Source organism: Delphinus delphis, chromosome X, assembly GCF_949987515.2.
Source record: "Delphinus delphis chromosome X, mDelDel1.2, whole genome shotgun sequence".
Lineage (NCBI taxonomy): Eukaryota > Metazoa > Chordata > Mammalia > Artiodactyla > Delphinidae > Delphinus > Delphinus delphis.
The window spans coordinates 25,953,022-25,962,208 of NC_082704.1; positions in this window are offsets into that span (position 1 = coordinate 25,953,022).

Sequence of the window (9,187 nt, forward strand, 5' to 3'; positions counted from 1 at the left end):
CCTGTACTGTACAATATATCCTTGTAGCTTATTTTATACATAGTAGTTTGTACCTCTTGATCCCCTACTCGTATCTTTCCTTTCCTCCTTCCCTCTCCCCACTGGTAAACACTAGTTTGTGGTCTATATCTGTGAGTCTGTTTCTTTATTGTTATATTCACTAGTTTGTCTTATTTTTTAGATTCCACATATAAGTGATAATATGCAGTATTTGCCTTTCTCTGTCTGACTTATTTCACTAAGCGTGATACCCTCCAGGTCCACCTATGTTGTTGCAGATGACAAAATTTCATTCTTTTTTATAAGTGAGTCATATTCCTGTGTGTGTGTGTGTGTGTGTGTGTGTGTGTATGTGTATCTCAGATCTTTTTTATTTTTTAAGATTTTGTTTGTTTGTTTGATGTGGACCATTTTTAAAGTCTTTACTGAATTAGTTACAGTATTGCTTCTGTTTTATGTTTTGGTTTTTGAGCCCCGAGGCATGTGGGATCTTAGCTCCCTGACCAGGGGTTGAACCTGCACCCCCTGCATTGGAAGGCAAAGTCTTAACCACTGGACCGCCAGGGAAGTCCATCTCAGATCTTCTTTATCCATTTGTCTGTTGATGGACACTTACGTTGCTACAGTATCTTGGCTATTGTAAATAATTTTAAATAATGCTGCTGTGAACATTGAGGTGCATGTATCTTTTCAAATTAGTGTTTTCATTTTCTTCAGATATATACCAAGGAGTGGAGTTGCTGGATCATATGGCAGTTCCATTTTTAGTTGAGAAACCTCTATACTGTTTTCCACAGTAGCTGCACCAATTTACATTCCCACCAACAGTGTACAAGGGTTCCTTTTGCTCCACATCCTCACCAACACTTGTTATTTGTGGCCTTTTTGATGATGGCCATTCTGACAGGTGTGAGGTGATATCTCATTGTTGTTTTGATTTGCATTTCTCTGATGATGAGTGCTGTTGAACATCTTTTCATGTGCCTGTTTGCCATCTGTATGTCTCATCTGGAAAAATGTCTGTTCAGGTTTTCTGCCCATTTTTAAATCAAGTTGTTTGTTTTTTTGATATTGAGTTGTATGAGCTATTTATATATTTTGGGTATTAACCCCTTATCAGTCATATCATTTGCAAATATTTTCTCCCATTCAGTAGGTTGTCTTTTCATTTTGTTAATGGTTTCCTTTGCTGTGAAAAAGCTTTTAAGTTTAATTAGGTCCCATTTATTTATTTTGCTTTTTGTTCTTTTGCATTAGGAGACAGATCCAAAATAATGCTATGATTTATGTCAAAGAGTGTTCCACCTATGTTTTCTTCTAGGAGTTTTATGGTTTTAGGTCTTGCATTTAGGTCTTTAATCCATTTTGAGTTTATTTTTATATATGTGTGAGAAAATGTTCTAATCTCATTGTTTTAGATGTAGCTGTCTAGTTTCCCCAGCACCACTTACTGAAGAGACTGTCTTTTCTCTATTGTATATTCTTGCCTCCTTTGTTGTAGATTAATTGGCCATAAGTTTGTGGGTTTATTTCTGAGCTCTCTATTCTGTTCCATTGATCTAGGTATCTGTTTTTGTGCCAGTACCATGCTGTTTTGATTACTGTAGCTTTGTAGTATAGTCTGAAGTCAGGGAGCATGATACCTCCAGTTCTGTTCTTCTTTCTCAAGGTTGTTTTGGCTATTTGAGGTCTTTTGTGTTTCCATACAAATTTTGAAGTTCTTTTTCTGTGAAAAATGCCCTTGGTATTTTGATAGGGATTACATTGAATCTGTAGATTGTCTTGGGTAGTATGGTTATTTTAACAATATTAATTCTCCCAATCTAAGAACATAGTATCTTTCCATCTGTTTGTGTCATCTTCAATTTTTTTCATCAGTGTCTTATAGTTTTCCATGTACAGGTCTTTTACCTCCTTAGGTAGGTTTATTCCTAGGTATTTTATTCTTTTTGATGCAATTATAAACGGGATTGTTTCCTTAATTTCTCTTTCTGATAGTTTGTTGTTAGTGTATAGAGATGAAACAGACTTCTGTATATTAGTTTTGTATCCTGCAACTTTACTGAATTCATTGATTAGCTCTAGTAATTTTTTGGTGGCATCTTTAGGATTTTATACGTGTAGTATCATGTCATCTGCAAACAGTGATGTTGTCTCATTGTCTCAGAGGTCTCTTAAACTCTCCTCATTTCCTTTGATTCTTTTTTTTTTCTTTTTTCTGTTCATCTTCAGTGATTTCCACTACTCTGTCTTCCAGCTCGCTGATCTGTTCCTCTGTATCATTTAGTCTATTGTTGATTCCTTCTAGTGTATTTTTCATTTCAGTTATTGTATTCTTCATCTCTGTTTGGTTGTTCTTTATATTTTCTAACTCTTCATTAAAAACTTCTCACTTCTCACTCTGTGCATCCATTCTTCTGAGTTCTTTGATCATCTATATGATCATTACCTTGAACTCTTTCTCAGGTAGATTGGCTGTCTCCACTTCACTTAGTTCTTCTTCTGGGGTTTTATCTTGTTCCTTCATTTGGGACATGTTCCTCTGTTGCTTTATTTTGCCTAACTTGCATTTTTATTTCTATGTGCCTGTTACGTTGGTTATGTTTCCTTACCTTGGAGAAGTGGCCTTTTATAGGAGATGTCTTATGCATCCCAGCAGCACACTTCCCTCTGGTCACTAGAGCTATATGTTCTAGGGGCGCCCCCTATGTGGGGCTGCTTGGGTCCTTCTGTTGTGGCTACTGTGGGTGGTCCAGTAGGCTTGGCTGGCCCCTGATCCAGTTGGTTGCCAGACCCTGCCTTTTGTAGAGGCTGCTGGCCATTGCTTGGTGGGGCTAGGTCACAAGGTGGCTGGCTGCAGAACCCTGGGGCCCCCTGGAGCTAGTGCTGGCTCACTGGTGGGTGGAGTTGGGGTCCAGGAGATCCTGGGGCTGGTGCCCACCCACCAGTGCATGAAGCAAGGTCCTGGAGCTAGCGCCAGCCCATTGGTGGGTAAAGCCAGGTCCTGGCATCTGGCTGCAGGGCCTCAGGTCCCAGAGCTGGTTCCTGACAGAGCTGGCAGCAGGTCCCAGGGTGCCCTGAAGCTTGTATTGACCTGCTTGTGGGTGGGACCAGGGCCCAGCTGGTCCCAGGGCTGGTGTTGTCCTGCTGGTGGTTGGTCTGGGTCTGCAGGCTGCAGGGCTGTGGTTTTCCTGGGGCTAGTGTCCACCTGCTGGAGGGTGAGGCTTGTCTTGAGGCTAGAGGAAGTTTGCTGGTGGGCAGGGCCAGGGCCCAGCTAGTACTAGGGCTGGAGCTGGCCTGCTGGTGAGTGACTTGGGTATACAGGTTGTGGGGCTTTGGTTTTAGTGGGGCTGGTGTCCTCTTGCTGGTGGGTGAGGCTGTTCCCTGGGCTACAGCATGCTTGCTGGTGGGCAGGGCCTGGGATTCTGAGGCTGGTGTCTGCCCACTGTTGGGTAGAGCTTGGTCCCAGGGTCTCTGGCCACAGGAACCTGGTGGTCCCAGATCTGCTGCATGCACTGGTGTGTGGGGCCTGCTTCTGGGCCCTCTAGTGGGCAGGGCCTTGTCTAGGGGTGGTTGTGGGCTTAGGGCGTCTTAAGGCAACCTGTCTGCTAGTTGGTAGGGCTGTGTCCCCTCCCAGTTAGTTGCTTGGCCTGAGGTGTCCCAGTACTGGGCCTACAGGCTGGTGGGCATGGACGGGACTGGGTCCTGAGGCTAATAAGCTAGAGAGAGGATTCCAAAATGGTGCTTGCCAGCACCAGTGTCAACATGGTAGAAAGAGCTCTCAGAAATGGCTGCCACCAGTGTCTATGTCCCCAGGGTGAGCTGTAGTTGCCTCTTGCCTCTCCAGGAGATTCTTCAGATCAGCAGGTAGGTCTGACCCAGGCTCCTTTCAAATTACTCCTTCTGCCCTGGGTCCTGGAGCATGTGAGATTTTGTGTGCACCTTTTAAGAGTGGAGTCTCTATTTCCCACAGCCCTCTGGCTCTCCTGAAAGTAAGCCCCACTGGGCTTCAAAGCCAAATGTTCTGGGAGCTCATCTTCCTGGTGCAGGACCCCTGGGCTGGGGCGCCCGATTTGGGGCTCAGACCTCTCGCTCCTTGGGGAGAACCTCTGCAGTTGTAATTATTCTCCCTTTTGTGTGTCGCCCACCCGGGGGTATGGGACTTGATTGTATTGTGACTCTGCCCCTCCTACCCATCTTGTTGTGGTTTCTTATTTATATCTTTAGTTGTAGAAGATGTTTTCTTGTAGGTTCTGGTCTTTTTCATTGATAGGTGTTCTGTAAATCATTGTAATTCTGATGTGCCCGTGAGAAGAGGTGAGTTGGCCCAATCCCACCCCCGTAATTTTATTTTATTTTATTGTTTTTGGCTGCGTTGGGTCTTCATTGCTGCGCATGGGCTTTCTCTAGTTGCAGCGAGCGGGGGCTACCCCTCATTGCAGTGTGCAGGCTTCTCATTGTGGTGGCTTCTTTTGTTGTGGACCACAGGCTCTAGGCGCACAGACTTCCATGGTTGTGGCACGTGGGCTCAGTAGTTGTGGCTCGTGGGCTTAATTGCTCCATGGCATGTGGGATCTTCCCAGACCAGGGATCGAACCCATGTCCCCTGCATTGGCAGGTGGATTCTTAACCATTGTGCCACCAGGGAAGTCCCCCACTCCTGTAATTTTAAATACTACCTCTATCACAAGTCTAAGTATTTCCAACTTAGACATCTCTCGTAAACATCAGATACATACGTTTTTATTCCTTTCATATGTAGCTATTGAACACAGAGTAGAGTCACTTGACAAAAAGCAGTGAAAAAAAATATTGAAAAGTATCCCGTTGATGAAATATTAAATGAAAAAAATTAATAAATAAGCAAGGTAATTATAAATTGATATGTGCTATCAAGTTAATATATAAGTTGGGGCTCCCCCGGTGGCGCAGTGGTTGAGAGTCCACCTGCCGATGCAGGGGACATGGGTTCGTGCCCTGGTCCGGGAAGATCCCACATGCCGCGGAGCGGCTGCGCCCGTGAGCCATGGCCACTGAGCCTGCGTGTCCGGAGCCTGTGCTCCGCAACAGGAGAGGCCACAACAGTGAGAGGCCTGCGTACCGCAAAAAAAAAAAAAAAAAAAAAAAAAAAAAAAAAAATATATATATATATATATATATATATAAGTTGATGTGGAAGGTAGGGACTACACAGGGGTTTAAGGTTGTCCCCTATAAATAAGGAATTTAGGGAAGGTCTCTATGAGAAAGTGACATTTGAACTGAGACCCAGAACTCCAGAGGCAAAAGGCTTGGTGTAGAAAAACTTCAAATCTTCAAGGAATAGAAAAGATTCCAGTGTGGCGAGAGCATGATAAGTTAGGAAGGGAGTGAACGACATGATGTTGGAAACATAGACAAGAGCGTCATCTTGCATGACCTCAGAAGCAATTATTAAGAAGACTGAATTTTATTCTAGGTATGAGAGGGCAACACTGTAGTGTTTCTAGGGGCGGTGTCCTCAGTTCTGAAAAGTTTTACTCCAGATGTTGCATAGAATAGACTATAAGGCATCAAGTGTATAAACAGGGGTAACAATTTGGAAGCTGTTGCAGTTGACCAACCAAGAAATGACCATGGGGACTTCCCTGGTGACGCAGTGGTTAAGAATCTGCCTGCCAATGCAGGGGACACGGGCTCGAGCCCTGGTCCGGGAAGATCCCACATGCTGCAGAGCAACTAAGCCCGTGCGCCACAACTACTGAGCCTGCGCTCTAGAGCCCGAGAGCCACAACTACTGAGCCCATGTGCCACAACTACTGAAGCCGCCGCGCGCCTAGAGCCCATGCTCACAAGAGAAGCCACTGCAATGAGAAGCCTGTGCACCGCAACGAAGAGTAGCCCCTGCTCGCCACAATTAGAGAAAGCCCGCGTGCAGCAACGAAGACCCAATGCAGCCAAAAATAAATAAATAAAATAAATTTATTTTAAAAAAAGGAATGAATTATGAAGTGATTGGATAAGCCTCACAGAATCCAACTGAAGGAAGTACATCTGGGACTCAAAGGAGTAGAGTTAAATTATAAAGCTTCAACTGAGAATAAACAGGTGATAACTACCAAGAAAGTTTAGAAAAAAATAAGTGAGTGATAACTTGTACTGCATTTATTAAGATGTGCTATAAAGCTAGGATCAAATGTTAGATGGATATAATAATAGACCAACAATTTAATGGACAACACACACACACACACACACTGTGTGTATTTGGTATTTGATAAAGATGTTCTTTATCTCCGTAGCCCCCACTCGCCACAACTAGAGAAAGCCCATGTGCAGCAATGAAGACCCAACGCGGCCAGAAAGAAAGAAAGAATGAATGAATGAATCATGATTTGGCTTAGTCTAAAGTGGTGTTAGTGGACATGGACACAGGGAGATAGATTGAGAATACATTTTGAAAGTAAAATTGACAGGTATTATAGATTGTTTGGATGGGGTTTGTAAAGATTGAGAGAAAGAAAGGAGACAAGGATGACCCCTAGTTTTTAGGCCTGAGCAATTGGGCAGATGGTGGTATCATTTCTGAGACAAAGAAGACTGGGGGAAGAAAGGAAAAGCAAGAGTACTGTTTCAGAGATGTGGTTTGTGATATCTTTTAGTGACCAGGGTAGAGATATCAAGCAGGCCTTCTGGGATATACAGGTCTGGAGCACAGGGGAGAAATTGATGGTGTTTAACAACCATGGACTTGAATGAGATCCCCTAGGGAGAGGGGAGAGTAGAAAACCGGACTGAGTCTCAGTGCACTCTAATTTATAGACACATAGCTATAGTATAGTCAGTTATTAAAAGCACAAAAATGATACTGTGCTAATACCTATTTAACCTTTAAAACCAGATAATTATGATGCATGCCATTTCAGCCATAGAAAAATACGAAAAGCTTCCCAGATCATTTTGTATAGCCTTTATAATATCCAATGAGAAAGAATGCTATTGACCTGTCTCATTTATAAATATAGCTGCAAAGAGATTGTACCAACATTTATATGTTACTTTTGGTTAATATGTGAGAGCAATTCCTTGTTGTGAGATTCTTGTATTACATATGAAGGAGTATAATAACTCTTTTTTTTAATTAATTAATTAATTTATTTTTGGCTGCGTTGGTCGGGTCTTTGTTGCTGCGCGCAGGCTTTCTCCACTTGCAGTGAGCAGGGGCTACTCTTCGTTGTGGTGCACGGGCTTCTCATTGTGGTGGCTTCTCTTGTTAAGGAGCATGGGCTCTAGGTGTGCGGGCTTCAGTAGTTGTGGCTCGCGGGCCCTAGAGCGCAGGCTCAGTAGTTGTGGTGCACGGGCTTAGTTGCTCCACGGCATGTGGGATCTTCCTGGACCAGGCTCGAACCCGTGTCCCCTTCATTGGCAGGCGAATTCTTAACCACTGCACCACCAGGGAAGTTCTATAATAACTCTTAAAGGTATAAAGTTAAAGATGCATATTGTAAGTTAAAGAGGTATATTCCACACCATAAAAAAGATGGACAGCTCCCCAGTTCATTTTGTGAAGCTGATAAATTTAATAGCCAATCAGAAAAATAGTGTACTAATTAATATTGCATAAATACACTGATCCATCTGCAAAAATTCTACATAAAATATCTGAAAAGGGACAGTATCACCATTCATATGACAGATGTTTCTGTTAATAACAGCACATCCTACTTTCTTCCTTGCTAACAGAAACTCTACATTGCTTAGTCAGTGGTATGTGAAGCCCTGGGCAGAGTCTCATGATTGGTTTAGGGGTGGGCATGTAACCCTGTGCTGGTCGGTGAGATGTATCATGAAATTTGCTGGGGATTTCAGGGAAAGATTTTCCTTTGTGATTAGAGAGAGGACCAATGAAGTGAAAACATTTCACCACAAGCCTTCATCCTTGGGATGCCCGTATAAGGATGTGCTGTTTAGAGCTGCAGCAGTTACCTTGAGACCATGAATGACAGACATATGTTGTGACCATCATGTAGGGTGAACCAAATTTGGTTCAGATGTCAAGACTGATGACATCACATACGCAGTAAGAGGGTATGAAAATTTTTATTACTTATATAAGGGAGTTTTCTGAGGAGAACAGCCAGGCCTCCCAAGTTGGTCCAAAAATGGCTTGAGAGAGCAAGGAAAGGAGACTGGCTGGGGGATTTTTAACAGTAGTTAGGGCTGGGGCTGGGGTGACAGTTCCAGTGTGTGGGTGGGGGCTTGTGGCTTGGAACTCTTGCCAGCACCGAAGGAGGAAGCACTGAGGCTTTCTTACTAGCTTTCCCAGATGAGGGACACAAGGTGAGAGTGAGGGTTGAGGCCTAAGGGCTGTCAGCAGCAGTCGAACATCAAAAAGTGGAGTCAAACTCTTCATGATAATTCACCCCTGATGTTTGAGTGATGACAAAAGTGTACCATGCTTCATTTAAGTGAATTTGAGCTTGTTTAAATAAGCGATTACGGCACTCTGAAGCCTGTAGCCTGTAAGGAAGGTGAAAGTTCCATTGAATGTCTTGTTCAAGGGCCCTGTATTGTGTATTCTGAGAAGCGAAATGAGCGTCTTAGTCGCTGTCAGTAATGCCTGGATTCCAAAGGAGAAAAAGAGTGTCTTGGTAAGGTCTTCTGTTGTGGTTTCAGTATATGTACAAGAATGTGTGACCTTGATTTATATTTAGGGTATCTATGAGGCAAGAATTCTTTACCCTAAAAGGGGAAACCTTGGACAAGAAATTATTGTTGCTGCCATAGGCTGGATCAGAGAGCCAGACCATTGGCAGCAGTCTTAAGAGTCTGTAAAATGGTGCAGATGGGGCTGATTTTTAGCCAGGGAAAACAGTGCCTAGATACATGCCTGAAGTTTGGCCAATTGTGTTGACCCCTGGGTCTTATCCTTTATCAGGGGTGTCCTGGTTAAGGGATAAAAAGCAGTAGCTCTCCAGTGAACTTCAGTTACATGTGGTGGTGGCAACAGCATGTGAAAAGTGTACAAGCTCCCACTGCTGTTTACTCAGTTGATTCCAGGGGCTCCCCAGGTAGCTAAGGGGTCTAGTAGAGGGGTTGCCTCCTCCAGTGCCATGACATCTGGCAAGGAAATGAGGACAGGGCAGCCAGTCCTCCTGCAGATGGGATATGGAAGAGGGCCTCAGTCTGGTTCTGTCCTGCAGCAAAG